Source organism: Cavia porcellus, unplaced genomic scaffold (assembly GCF_034190915.1).
Source record: "Cavia porcellus strain 051 isolate PalLab524CR breed Dunkin Hartley unplaced genomic scaffold, mCavPor4.1 scaffold_1, whole genome shotgun sequence".
Classification (NCBI taxonomy): domain Eukaryota; kingdom Metazoa; phylum Chordata; class Mammalia; order Rodentia; family Caviidae; genus Cavia; species Cavia porcellus.
The window spans coordinates 137,187,813-137,201,176 of NW_026947484.1; positions in this window are offsets into that span (position 1 = coordinate 137,187,813).

The window sequence follows — 13,364 nt, forward strand, 5'->3', positions numbered from 1 at the left end:
TCACAAGAACTAATATTTACTGAGTGTTCACTCTAGGCCAGAAGGTTTTCTAAGTACTCCAGGCATACTAACTAACTCAGACTTGCAAGAGCATAGGAAATAGATGTTACTCTTTTATTTTTGTTTTTTAGTGTGGAGAATTGACCGCATGGCTTCATGCATGCTCTACCACTGAGCTATACCCCACCGCTTGATACCACTCTTCTCTCCATTTGATCAATGGAGAAAGAATATTTGCAAGATCAAACACCTAGAAAGTGACAAGAGCAAGGTCTCAACTGAGACGGTTTAAACCTACAGCCCATATGGCAGCAGAGTGGGAGCTGACCATTCACTGGACAACAAATATCCAATCTTTATCAGAACATTTTTATAGGTGCTTAGGATTTTTTTAAATATCAAAAAAATTCATTGTATAATCATTATGTAAATAACATCGTTAAGAGTGTGTTTAAATGAAAAGTCACTGCTAAGTTCACCACCCTAAAGCAACTAACTTTTTATAGGAATGCTTTTTCTGTCTGTGGACTCACATGCTTCACATAGTAAAATATGAATTCCATATTCTAGTTTTATAACATATTACAAACACATTTTCATCAGGTTTTTTCCTTACTTATTGTAATTATTGCTGAGCATTCCTTTAAGTTGAGGTACCATAAATGACTTAGCCTTGTTTTAGACCTTTAGATTGCTTCCAGATTTTTACCATTTAAAAAATCTGAAAACAAACTCATCACTTCCATTTTTATTTCTTTATGAACTGTTGCAGACAAAGGAGAGCCATTTAATCTGTCCATTCGAGCTATTTTGATAACCTTTGGTCTACAGTCAAAGTTTACTCAAAGGTTAGAAGAATGCGAGCTGGAAGGGTTTCATTAGGTGCTGCTCATTGCTGAAGGACTTGGCAGGAGTGAAAGGGTGAATGGAATTACACTCAGAATAATGCTGCCAGTAAGTTAGAAATGGTGAATGTACCAGGCTCACAGAGGAAGCTGAGGCACTGATTCCAAGATGTGTTCAACTAGGTAACAGATGGTCCATGGCCAGAGCTCCAAGGGTTGAGGCTCCTTCAACAGAACACTGGCAAATTATTCAAATGCCCACCATGGCCAGAGGACCTGACACCGTGGTGATGTGTGAATACACAAAAGAAGTGACTTATTCCTCCGCTCCTAACCTCTGCTCTAGAGTCTTCCTAGCCTCCGACAGAGTTTAAAGCTTTGAGTTACCAACTTCATCCTCCCCCATCTGAGCTCAGCCTCTCTAGCCTAATTCGAAAACCTCAGACTTTGATATATGCTGAGATTAGATGTGATTCGGTGTGAACCCTGGTCAAAAGAACCCATCTCCTCATATCTTGGAAGCTCATCTGTGGGTACTAAGTCAGTCTGGAGGAACAAAAGGGTTCAGGCAAAGCCAGGACCAGAAAAGAAAAATAAGGTGTCTAGCAGGCAAAATTTAAGGAGGTCTCACTGCCAGGTGCTGGCACTACCCATATTCAGGTGACCCTAAGTGACAGCCTCCTTACATTTTGTCCTAGGACCTTGCCTCACCCTATTCCTGGACCTGCCTAAAGTCACAGCAAGCCATTTCCTTGATTACTGACAGCATTATCAAGTCACTGCCCCAGACCTCTGAATAGTTAGTTAAACCTGGGTTCCTGATATTAGCAGGTGAAAAAAATGCTCACATATGCTAAAAGATAGCCGTAGAGCAAGCAGATAAGCTGAGCGTCTTCCCTTGGCCAGTTGAAAATGGATGCCGACATGCCAACCCTCGCTTATTGACAAAAGGCTAAGACAACACAAACAGACTTCAGTAGGACTGGCACTTGTGTTCATAAGCCTGCTGGGCGAATTAACATTCAACAGCTGTGCGTATTCACACTGCTAAATGCATATTACACAATATTATCAGACATTCTCCTACGCAGAGCAGGAGTATTGGCCCATCCGGTGATTCATGAGACTCCAACACAAGCCGCCAGAGAAAAGGAGCTATCAAGATTTGGGTAAAGAGAGAATTATAGCACATGGTAAAAGAGGAAGACAGACCGGATATCTTTTCAGGCTGGATCAAGAAAAAGCTTTGACAGAATAAGACATGATTTTCCTTTATTTGAAGTGCTGCAGGTCTACAGATCTGCAATTTGTTCTGTGGATGGAACAATGCGATGAGTACTCCAACCCTCAACAGCTGGAAAACGAGACAGATGTGAAAAATGAGGAGGGAGCCAGGTAAATTCAAGTTTGATAATAGACCCTCTGGGTAACAAAACCACAGGCAAAAGTAAGTCCTGCCTGCATGTAGTCTCAGTCAGCTTAGATTTCCTTATATGCCACTGTGAATTCAGCCAACTCAAGAACAAGACCCTTCAAAGCTATCTTGTTGCCTGAGCCAGTGACCTCCTGTATGGGACATGTGCACATGAATCTTCTCGGGTACAATATAAAATTAAATTATCTTTAATATTTGTTCATCCTTATCTGCCTGAATTTCTGTTCTTGAATAAATTTAGTATAGTGGTAAAGAATACTCATTTTGACAGGGAATGTTCAAAAACTTGATACTGATGATCAACAATGTCAGGAAGCCAGAGGTCTAAGGAAGAAGATAAAGCCTTTAATGTGATGTTCAAAATCCTCTACAGTTTACCTGTTCAACCTCCCTCCTCTCTGACTGTTTTACTTGTTGGACTGCCTACTGCAATAAAATGGATTTGCGCTCTCAGCAATCTTCCTCCTCCACTGTCTCCTCCTCCCCCGCTTCCTCCTCCTTCTCGTCCACAGTTTCTAACTCCTTATCTTGACTAATGGAACAGTAGCAAATGAGCCCAAATTTACTGGAATTCACTGAGAAACTTGTAGAAATTCCAGTTCTGTCCAGCATAGCCATTCCTAGATAAATTCTCCAGAAGTAGCTATCATGTCTATAATTCTCAGTAAGACAAAGCCTATTGCTATCTCCTAGAGAGAAGTGGTGACTTAGATGTAACCAACTGCGAAGACAAACTTTACACCCACCCACCGCTGCCACCCCCACAGCTATCTCTCCGACTGGTAGACTAGAAAGTATAAACCTCAGTGAATTAATACTAACTGTGCATCAAGCCACACCAGCATTGTTACTAAGATATTTGTGAAGTGAATTATTCTAGAAAGTAAAGTATGGGCACCCGGAAAACACTTTGTAATGTGCGCATTCGAGGGTTTTCCCAAAGCAAAGCTCCTGGGGCGTGGCTGCTGCATATTCCTGAGGTTTGTGCACTGTCAGTGCTACTGCGGCAGACACAGCATCAAGCCCTCAATCCATTCACCTTTCCACGTGGTCACCTGAAGCAAACCATTTTCCAAAGACGGCAGTGAGAATATTTCCCATCCCTCAAGCTCTTTTGACAATGTGACACTGACATTCCTCCCATGAAATGATGAGATCAGTGTCTCCTCTTTCAACGTCAGTGGATTTGTACCATCTTCCTCGCTAAAACTTGGCAAAAATGATTTTTTTCGGTTTTTGTTTTTTACCTCTGAGGCTGTGTCGTAGGAATGCCATGAACTGAGGGATGGTGGACAGGCTGCCTAAGTTTGTGGACCCTTAGATTTCCTCATCCATAAGCTGGGGGTAGTATTAATCCTTACGTCACAAGGATTAAATAATGTAACCTAGGCAAGCATGTTTTATAATACCTAGCATACAGTAACGACTCAATGTTTGCTATTATTATTACTACCTAGAATTTGGTAGTTAGCCAATTAGTATCTGTTCATCGATTAATCAAACTGCACTATGCACAGGTTGAAAAGAAGATGGAGATCCAATCTGTATGTAACAGCCTAGCAGGCTTTTCAGGTCAAGGCTCTGTTAATGTCTCCAGCCTCAAGCCCTGTGTGTCCCAGCTGCTCTGCACAAGCCACAAGGACATGTTTTACCCTGTACCCACCCTAGGCTTTTCTGCATTTCCCTTCAAACTCCACATTGCCTCTTGACGTTTGCTTTTGCTGTTCTCTCTTGTCAGAGGATTTCCTTCAATTCTTCCTCCACCTTTCAACTAGTTTTCACTGGGAGAGACCAATTTGGAAGGCCTTTCCAGACATAACAAGTAGATATAATCCCTCTCTCCCTCTCTTCCTTCCTCTCCCCTCCCTTCCTCCCTCTCTCATTCTCTCCCTCCCTCCCTTTCTCTCTCTCTCTGTTTACCCTTTCATGGTAGTGGCTCTTACCAGGCCATAGAACAATGGCCTGCTAATATTTCTGTCTCCTCCACCATCTGGAAGCTTCTAGAGGGCAGGGTTTATGTACTTTTCAGTACTGTATTCCTAATAGGTAGAAGTCTCAAACCAACAATAATCACTCAATAAATATTATTGAACAAATTGTTCCAAACAAACATTTGTTTTAAGCCATTAAAGAAAGATAACAATGATCAGTACCATCACTTTAAAAAGAGAGAGAGCTGTGTAATACATTTTATGATTTCCATCAAAACAGATTCAAATATAGTCTTGGCGCTTAATGGAGTAAGCTTCAGCTTCCTGGAAAAATAATTCTCTTGCAGTGCTTTAGCAGGAGATGTTAAATGAATGAGAATGTTTTTCTCAAAGTTTCTCACTGGCCTCTCATATCTGCTTTTAGGAGGGCAAAGGATGGAAAGAAGAAACCATGTCTCTTCCACAGTGCTGAGGTTTGTGCCTTGAATTCTTAACCGCTTGATGACAGACTCATAAATTTAGAGCTGAAAGGAACTGTGATGACTGACTGAAGATTGACTTACAACTGAACCATTCAGACCCCGGGAAATGGACACAACGCAGCTGTCACCAGCCAGCAGAAGCGGGCATACCTTTTGCTACTCTAAGGATTTGGCCCCAGGTGTGTATACTGAAGGCTTTCCAGGACCCAAAAGTCTCTGCCAAGACTGCATTTTCTGGTTTAAATGCTAAAGTTTTCTGTATGGAACAAGAAAATATCTGCAATTCTTTTTGTCCAAATGTATGTAGCACAGTATTCTCTAATATTCTTTTCCAAGGAAAGTATATCACACATTTTTTGGAAAAACATCCCAAATTTGCACTGTGATAGGATCCACCAGAGTGAGGCTAACAGCAATTCCTAACATAACCACGGCACTTTAATTTCCCTTAGAATGGATTCTGATACCTAAGCCTCTACTTTGGTTTGTGTGTCCAGAACCTGTTGGAGTACCTCATGTTATAACCTGTTTTTCTCTGTGTGTCACTTGTTCTATAATTGAAAATCCCAAGCGTATGACATAATAGCAATAACCAGCACAGCGAAGAGTGGGTTTTCTCCCTGCCTGGCAAAGCCCTCTTCCAGACAGGACAGGACATGTGGCTTTGGAAGACAGCTTAGGTTAAATGTTCTCTGCCACACCCAGGTAATATGGAACTAGGTGTGGCCCCTCACAGACTATGCCCAACTTTTCTAAGCCTTCCTAACTTTTTTCCCAACAATAAATACAGGACTTCTAATGACTGTCTCATCCAATTTAGTGCAGGTGATTCAAGCATATAATCAAAGTTTAGCACAATACAGAGAGATACGAGGTCATGGAGGACTGAGTTTTTCACAACTTAGGGCACTGTTTTCTCATGGTTATTGTACAAATGATCTCAAGTTGTCTGTCTCTTGTTGTTTCTTAGTTATCTTGGCACAATGTAAAATCTCGAATGTCAGGTTCCCAAACATCTTTCTAATTTTAGTCTACAGCCCTTCTCTAGGCTGTGGCCTTGGGAACTGACACTTCTTTTGGCTAAAATAAAATTTCTTTACCTTCACTAATAGCAAAGCATTTTCAAGCACTTCGTATCAAATAAAACTCAGTAACCTTGTGAGGGGTAGACAGTTACTACTGCCTTGTTTCCAAAATGGGGGAACTGAGGCTGAGAGAGGGTATGGGTTTAACATGACCCACATTCGCTCAACTGGACAAGAGCAGAGGGCTTGTGCTGTTTATTCCATGAAAACAAATGAACTTCAGAATATAAACAGAATGACCATAAAGTGCTATTAATGGCTCTCCATTCAACCTTAGCCTCCCCCATTCATCTTCAAGTCCCTAGGAAGACCATTGTGCTCTCCTGAGTGACAATTTTTAGCTGCCATGTGACATCCTCCATTGTCCTCCCTCCTTTTCTGGTCCCCAGCGTTTCCTGATGTGCTTCTCCACTCCATTGTTCTAGGGCAGGAAGGGTATTCCTAGGGAACTGTTAATACTGAGACAAGTTTATGTGTCTGACTTTTTCTTTAGATTATTCCTTCTCTAAAAGTCTCTTTTACAACTTTCCTTGGCCCTTGATGTAAATAGTGTTTGGTGGCTTGCATCTTTAATCCTCCAAATATGCCTGGATGAATCTGAATTTCAGAGCTGGATTGAGAGACCCAGATATATAATAGCTCAGAATACCAGCACGCTAGTCATTGACACAATACCTATGATAGCTCAACTTAAAGGGAAAAAAGTTTATTTTGGCCCCTGATTTCAGAGGATGCAGCTCTTGGTTGGCCTTGTCTCTTGAGGGCCTAGGGTAAGACAGATTACCACTGCAAAAGGACTTGTGGCAGCTGTCTTTGCCTTCCCTCCTGACAGCCAAACATAGAAAGTGATTGGAAGGGGCCAGGGACACAATATACTTTTCAAGGGACCTAGAAAATATACCTTTAGTGATCTTCTTATTCCAGAAGGTCCTGTCTCCTAAATTTCTACCACCTCTTATTGGCCCATTAAGTTATGAATCCATAAATGGATCCATATGTTCATGAATTCAGAGCCTTTATGATTCAATCACCTCCCAAAAGTTCTATCTCAGAACGCAGCTACATTGGGGATCAAACTTTCAACACAAGAACTTTTGGGGGATATTTTGGTCCACATCATATAACCACTGATGTAAATTTACATTACACAGCTTTTCATTGCTGTGACAAAATATCTGATGTAAATCAACTTTTTAAGAGGAAGGTTTCTTCTGGCTCATGTGTCAGACATTTCAGTTCCTGATCAGCTAATTCCATAGCTTTTAAACCTGTGGTGAGGAGGCGACATCATAGCAGAGGGCACAGCAGGGTAAAGTTGCTGACCTCATGATAAATGGGAAGCAGAGAGAAAGAAAGAACCAGCGAGAAAGGAAGGAGCTGGGGATAAGATCTCCTTGCAAGGCACAGCCTCAACTACCTGCCACCTCCAACTGGCTCCCATCTCATAAGAGTCCAGTCACAAGGGGCCAGGGAGAAAGCCCAGCAGCACAGCACTTTCCTGGCAAGCGCAAGGTCAAGAGTTTGATTCCTGGTGCTCCCTCCCCTGACAAAACAGGGTCCATTTAGCTATGAACTCATCAGTGGAGTAAGCTGCTGGTCGTACACTCATGATAGTCACCTCTCTAAGTTCTGTGTCCCAACAGTAGTGCATTGAGAATCAAACTCAATATAAGAGCATAATTATACCGGAATAATTCCCATTTAATTCAGGTTTCCTTCCATTTATGTGACTATCAGTTTCTTTCTCACAGTATCCTCTAGTGGTAAAATTTGAAAGGACTCTTCACCAGGCTTGATTTATCTCTGTGGTCACATGCAGATGTGCCTCATACATTGCAAATTACTTAATGCAAAACTACACCTGAAGGTGGCGCTATGACTTATATCTAGATGTCCTCTCAAAGCCTCGCACAAGAGAAGCCATGCTGGGTCTGGGGGAGCACATCAAGAAGCCAGTTTGCCTTTCTGGTAAGCCACACGAGCCATGAGGGCCCAAGGACAGAAGCCAGATTGCCCTCCCTGTGAGCCAGCCAGTGCACAAGCTGAGAATTAAGGACTCCTAATGCCCCCACCCTTCAGCCGCAGGCAACTGGCTGGTTCCAAGGACAGGATGAGTTGATGGCAACTGAGATACAAAGACAACTAAATGCTTAGATTATTTCAGTGACTTTGCAGGCCTGGGGCTGGTTGTTTGAGCATCTAGTAGAAGGATAACAGTATGCAGTGTAGAAAATATGGGGGATTTCCTTCTGTTTTGTTTTTGAAATACAATATTGTTTGCACTGCTTTGTTTTGTTCCGATTTATTGTTTTGTTTTATTCAATGTTCTGCTTTAATAGGTTTTATTTCGTTTTGTTTTATTTGATTTTACTATGTCTGATAGAATGGACTACTATTATAAAGATAAGATGCATTATGGTAGCCATTGTTGATTTCCTATTATCCTGCTTTGAAGTTCTGTACCACTTTCAGTGATTTGTTTGGATTGGCTTTACCCATTTTGTTTTGTTGAGATTTATTCTCTTTAAAATAAAAATTTAGGGCCAGGGATTTAGCCTAGTGGCATAAATGCCTGCCTTGCAAGCACAGGGTCATGAGTTTGATCCCCAGTACCAATAAATAAATTAAGCAATTAAAAAATAAAAATTTTAAAAATGGCAAAAAAATGCCTCACACAGTCCTAGGTGGGGCTTTTTCTGAGGTGGATGAATCTAGAGTGTATGAATGATTTGTGGAGCAATGCTAGGGGTAAGGATGTCAGGATTAAGGGTGGGTGATTTTTAAATCAGTCACTGATTGGTTTGGCATCACCCTAGTTCCAATAGCCTGGATACAATGTAAGGGACAGAAAGAGGCTTGTCTTGTCTCTTGTTGCTTGCTGCCTTCTACCTGCCATGAACTCTTTCCCCTGTGATGTCACCCTGTCTTGGAGCTAGCTGGTTATGGACTGAAGCCTCTATAAACTGTGATCTAAATAAACCTTTACTCTTTTAACTTTCGGTGACAGATACTTTGTCTCAGCAATGAGAAAAGTAACTAAGATAGGTGGATATCACAATTAGAGACATTTCGAACTTGAATAGGGGCAACATAGTGCTACATACCTACTGAGATCAAGTAATCCAATTCTTTTTCTTTGTATCTAATCCCTTTCATATTCAAATCATGATGGCCCCACTTAGACAATCATGAAAGAAAATTGAATTAAGAACAATATCAGCAAAGAGGAAAGCATTTTGCCAAGTTTTATCAGTACCCAGACTCTGTTTGAGCCAGAGGAACTAAATACAATATCTTTCTAAATAGAATTTTTACTCATAGAAAATTAATTTATTCCTGGAGTCACTAAGTAGATGTTAAACAAACATTTCTAAAATATATCAGAATGAAGAAGTATCAACCTGTTAACATGCAGTATGCTCACAATTTTGGCCCATTCCTGGCCTTAGAAAACAAATCAGAGCAGGATCCCAGAACTCACTGAGCCTTTATTCACTCGAAACAAAGGAATTAAGGTGAACGGGTAAGAAATGTTTGTTGACTGAGTACTTTTAAACACTGAATATGAAACACTGAAATTCTTCTTGAAAGAAGTAGTCAGTCAGCTGGAATTTAGAAATCTTTTACTGCAAGGATTTTTGCCATGACGATGCTTCCATGGTAAAGAAGATTTGATCCGAGGAAGAAGCAAGCATTTCATTACCCTTCAAAGACTGGCATCTCTTTTCATTCCAGTTCATTTTTTTTCCACTTTTTCCATAAGCCCAGTTCAGCTACCACTGGTAACTACCATTCAAGGCCTCCTCCTGGGGGCAGTCAGACCCTCTAAAAAGTGTATGCGAGCACACACACTCAAACACACACTCACAATCCTCATGAATTAGCCTTCAACCCAGGGCTTCTCCTATCTCAATAGATGGGATCCAGTTAAAATGAAGATTTTGAGTAGATATGGCTGGGTTGGGGCCTAAGAATCTGCACTGCAAATAAAGCGATGCTGGCTATTTCTGCCGGCCTGAAATCACACTGAGCAGCAAAGCCTTATGCCATGTCCTCCATACGATACAGGAACACAGAATCCATAGTCAGATAAGGATTGGGTGAATCAGAAAGGTCAGAGTCTAGAAGAGGATATAAACTCATATGCCAGTGATTATATTACAATGCTTTAAGTGTTCATAAACAATATTGATAGAACTGTGGAGGGGAGGAAGAGGGGAAGGACCGGCGGCAGCTGAAAAGATAAGAAGTATGAAATATAAATAAGCTTTATTTTAGGATTGCGGGGAGAGACACCCCCGACTCCCTGGGGCATGGCATCTCTACCCCGGGGCCGGTGATCTCTCCGTGGAACACATGGAGTGAGGCAGATAAGTAGCCTCGGCCTGGGGTGGAGCCTAAGGGGGCATTAGGGATGCACAGGTAGTCTATTGGTCTTAATTTGGCACCAGAGGTAATTCCTAAGGGTGGGGGGAGATAGGAGCTCCTTGGCTTTACTGGCTACAGTATCCGGCCTGGGCCAAAACCCTTTCAAATATAAATGTTTACAAATCTGGGGGGAAAGGATTGAGTAGAGGAGAGCATGGTTTAAAAAAAAAAAAAGAAAAGAAATTTGGGAGAACTCAGTGGTGTCCATCTTTGGAAGAGTTTTTTGTTTTGTTTTGTTTTTGAGCTATTGCAGATTAAACCAATAGCCTTCACACTGAGCTACATCCCTACCCTCTCCCCCTTTCCTGACACAGGATCTCCCTAAATTGCGAAGTTGCCCAAACTGACCTTAAACTTGCAATCCTCTTGCCTCCTGCTCCCAGAGTACTAGGGTTTTAGGCATCCATAGCATCTAGAAAGGAAAAGAAGATTCTTGGACAAGCCTGTATTTATCATTGTAGTTACTGTGCTACTTTGCAGTTACTACTACAAAATATCTGAGCTAACCAGCCTACAGAAATAAACGTTCTGTCTTTAGCTGACAATTTGGGAGGTGACAACCCACGGTTAACTGGCTTCCCTGACTCTGGAGGCATGTGCAAAGGCAGTGTATCACAGTGGGAGGACACATACACCAAAATTGCTCACTTCATTATGAACAGCAAGCAAAGAGTGAGGAAGGGCTGGCATCTCTCTCTCCCTCCAAGAGCAGACCTCCCAATAGTTATAGGCATCTAAATTAGACAGAATATTACAGGCAGTCAGACAGGACTGGGCCCTTCAAGGAGCCAATGCAGAAGACCAGATACCTTGCAACTTGCAAACAAGCACCTCCAGCTGTGGGCTGATCTCAAGACAAAAGACAAAACAAATTCAGCCACACCCTAAGGATAAACATCAGGGACTGATGTTCTAAAAAGGTATCCACCTTGAAGGGGGCAAAAGTAACCACTAATCCCAAACCCCTACAGGCAAAGGCTGTATTCAAGCCCCCTTGCTTAGTGACCTGCTTCCCCTTTTACTCCCAATTTAGTCAATCTCACTGAACAATTACACTTGTAATCTTATTGGCTTGACCATAGTTCTGTCCCATCTCATGCCCGCCTGCCTTGCTTGAGTTCCCATTTTTCCCTACCTTGGACCCACTCACCTCGGTTTTTTACTCTATAAAAGTCCCTAGAAGATGGTCGTTGCTTCTTGTAATCCACAAATGAGCCCTCAAACTTGAGTTCAAAAAAATGGGACAAAAACATATTTTAAAAAAGCAGCGCTGATTTATTTTATCCTGGGCCCAGAGACACAGTGCAGCTGGAGATTGCAAAAGCTGTGTGTCACTCTTGCAGACTTGCAGCCTTTATGTACATATCACAGTTTACAAAGTAAGGGGTTATGGGCATGGATCAGGAAATCTGCTAATGAGGAAGATCTTTGTTTTCCTTAGCAGAGAACAGAGAAGTCTAGCAGTAATTAACAATCCTTTGTCAGCTTATTCTAGCACCATATCTGTTATTTGTAGAGGGCAACAATGGTTAACATATCAATTAGGTCACCCAGAGTGGGGAAAAACACATACAGAACAGTAGGCTGCCATTACAGGTACTTTGGCATAATACAAACATAATGAAGTTCTTTTTGCTAGGGTACAGCATTGGCTTTGGCTTTTTTTTGGACAGAGGCTTTGACTTTTTTTTGGACAGAGGCTTTCTTTCTCTCAATAAACATATTCTGCTGTTAACCTTCATGTTCCTAAAGTTCATTCTTTGAATGGATACTTATATCTAGGAGTTTCTCCTATACCACAATGACCTAAAAACTTTCCCTTGGGCCCCAACTCTTAAGTGTTTTACCACCTCCTGATAATACCACCCAGGCAATCCTTGTGGGTCTTTGGAGGACATTCAAGATCCAAACTATAGCAGATGGCAACTCCCTGTGAGCAGTACTCACTTCTGTATTCTCTGCCTAATACAGTGCTGGCATACACATCCTCCATGAATACTTGTTGATTGGATGAATGAACCAATTTCTTATTATATTTCATTTAATTCTTTATTGCAGCAAAATACACACAAATTTATCATGTGACATGAGTACTTTCGCATTGTGTAACCAACACCACTGTGTAACCAACATTGTGTATCCATCCCCAGAACTTTTTCATCACCCCTGTACCTGTACCTGTTTAACATAGTTCCATTTTTCCCCTCCCCCAGCCTCTGGTTATTATTTTATTTTTTGTCTTATGAATCTGATTATCTTTGGTACACTATATAAGTTGAATCATACAATATTTTTCCTTTTATATTTGGCACATTTCGCTTGGTATGTCTTCAAGTTTTCATCCATGATGTAGCCGCTATCAGAATTTTGTTGCCTTTTAAGACTGAATAATATTCCATTGTATGCCTGTACCACAGTTTGTTAGTTCATTTGTGTATCAGTGTGTAGATAGGTTGCTCTCTCCTTTTGACTATTGTGAATAATGCTGCTATAAACATGGGTGTACAAGTATTTATACAAAGCAGGAGTCCCTTCTTTGAAATCTTTCTATTATAGTCCTGGAAGCAGAATTACTGAATCACAAGGTAATCCTACCCTGAATTTTTAAAAGACCCTCCTTCCATTTTGCTGAATTTTAAATTTTAAACAGTTACTTAGTTAAATAGTACAGGAAGTAAGAATCTCAGCATGTAGATTCTCCCTGCTCAGAAGGCAGGGGAATGACCTTCAGATCTGGTAATTTATAACATGGATTATCCTTGCTGTACCTTTCCTCTTAGATAGAAGATAGAAGATAGAATTACCCAGAGAGAATTCAGACTTCAAAACACAGTATGTCTTTTTTAAAAAGCTATTTATTGAATTAACAGACTTTTTAAAAAGGTATATACAATATATAGAAGATAATTAGATAGAAATAACTTAGAGAGGGACTGGGCTCCCAAGGAAGTCATAAGAAAAACAGACCTCAGAATTGTGGCTGTAAGCACATCTGAAAAGACCGAGCTCCAAGATAAAGATGCAAAGGCCAGGTCTACATGCTTCTTAAGGGATAAACAATTACTTGAGTCTCTATTGTACTTAGCATCACCTGGTCCAGTAAATCCAGACAGGTATCCCTTCAGATAGGTAACAGTGGCCCAGGTTAGTGATCAGAG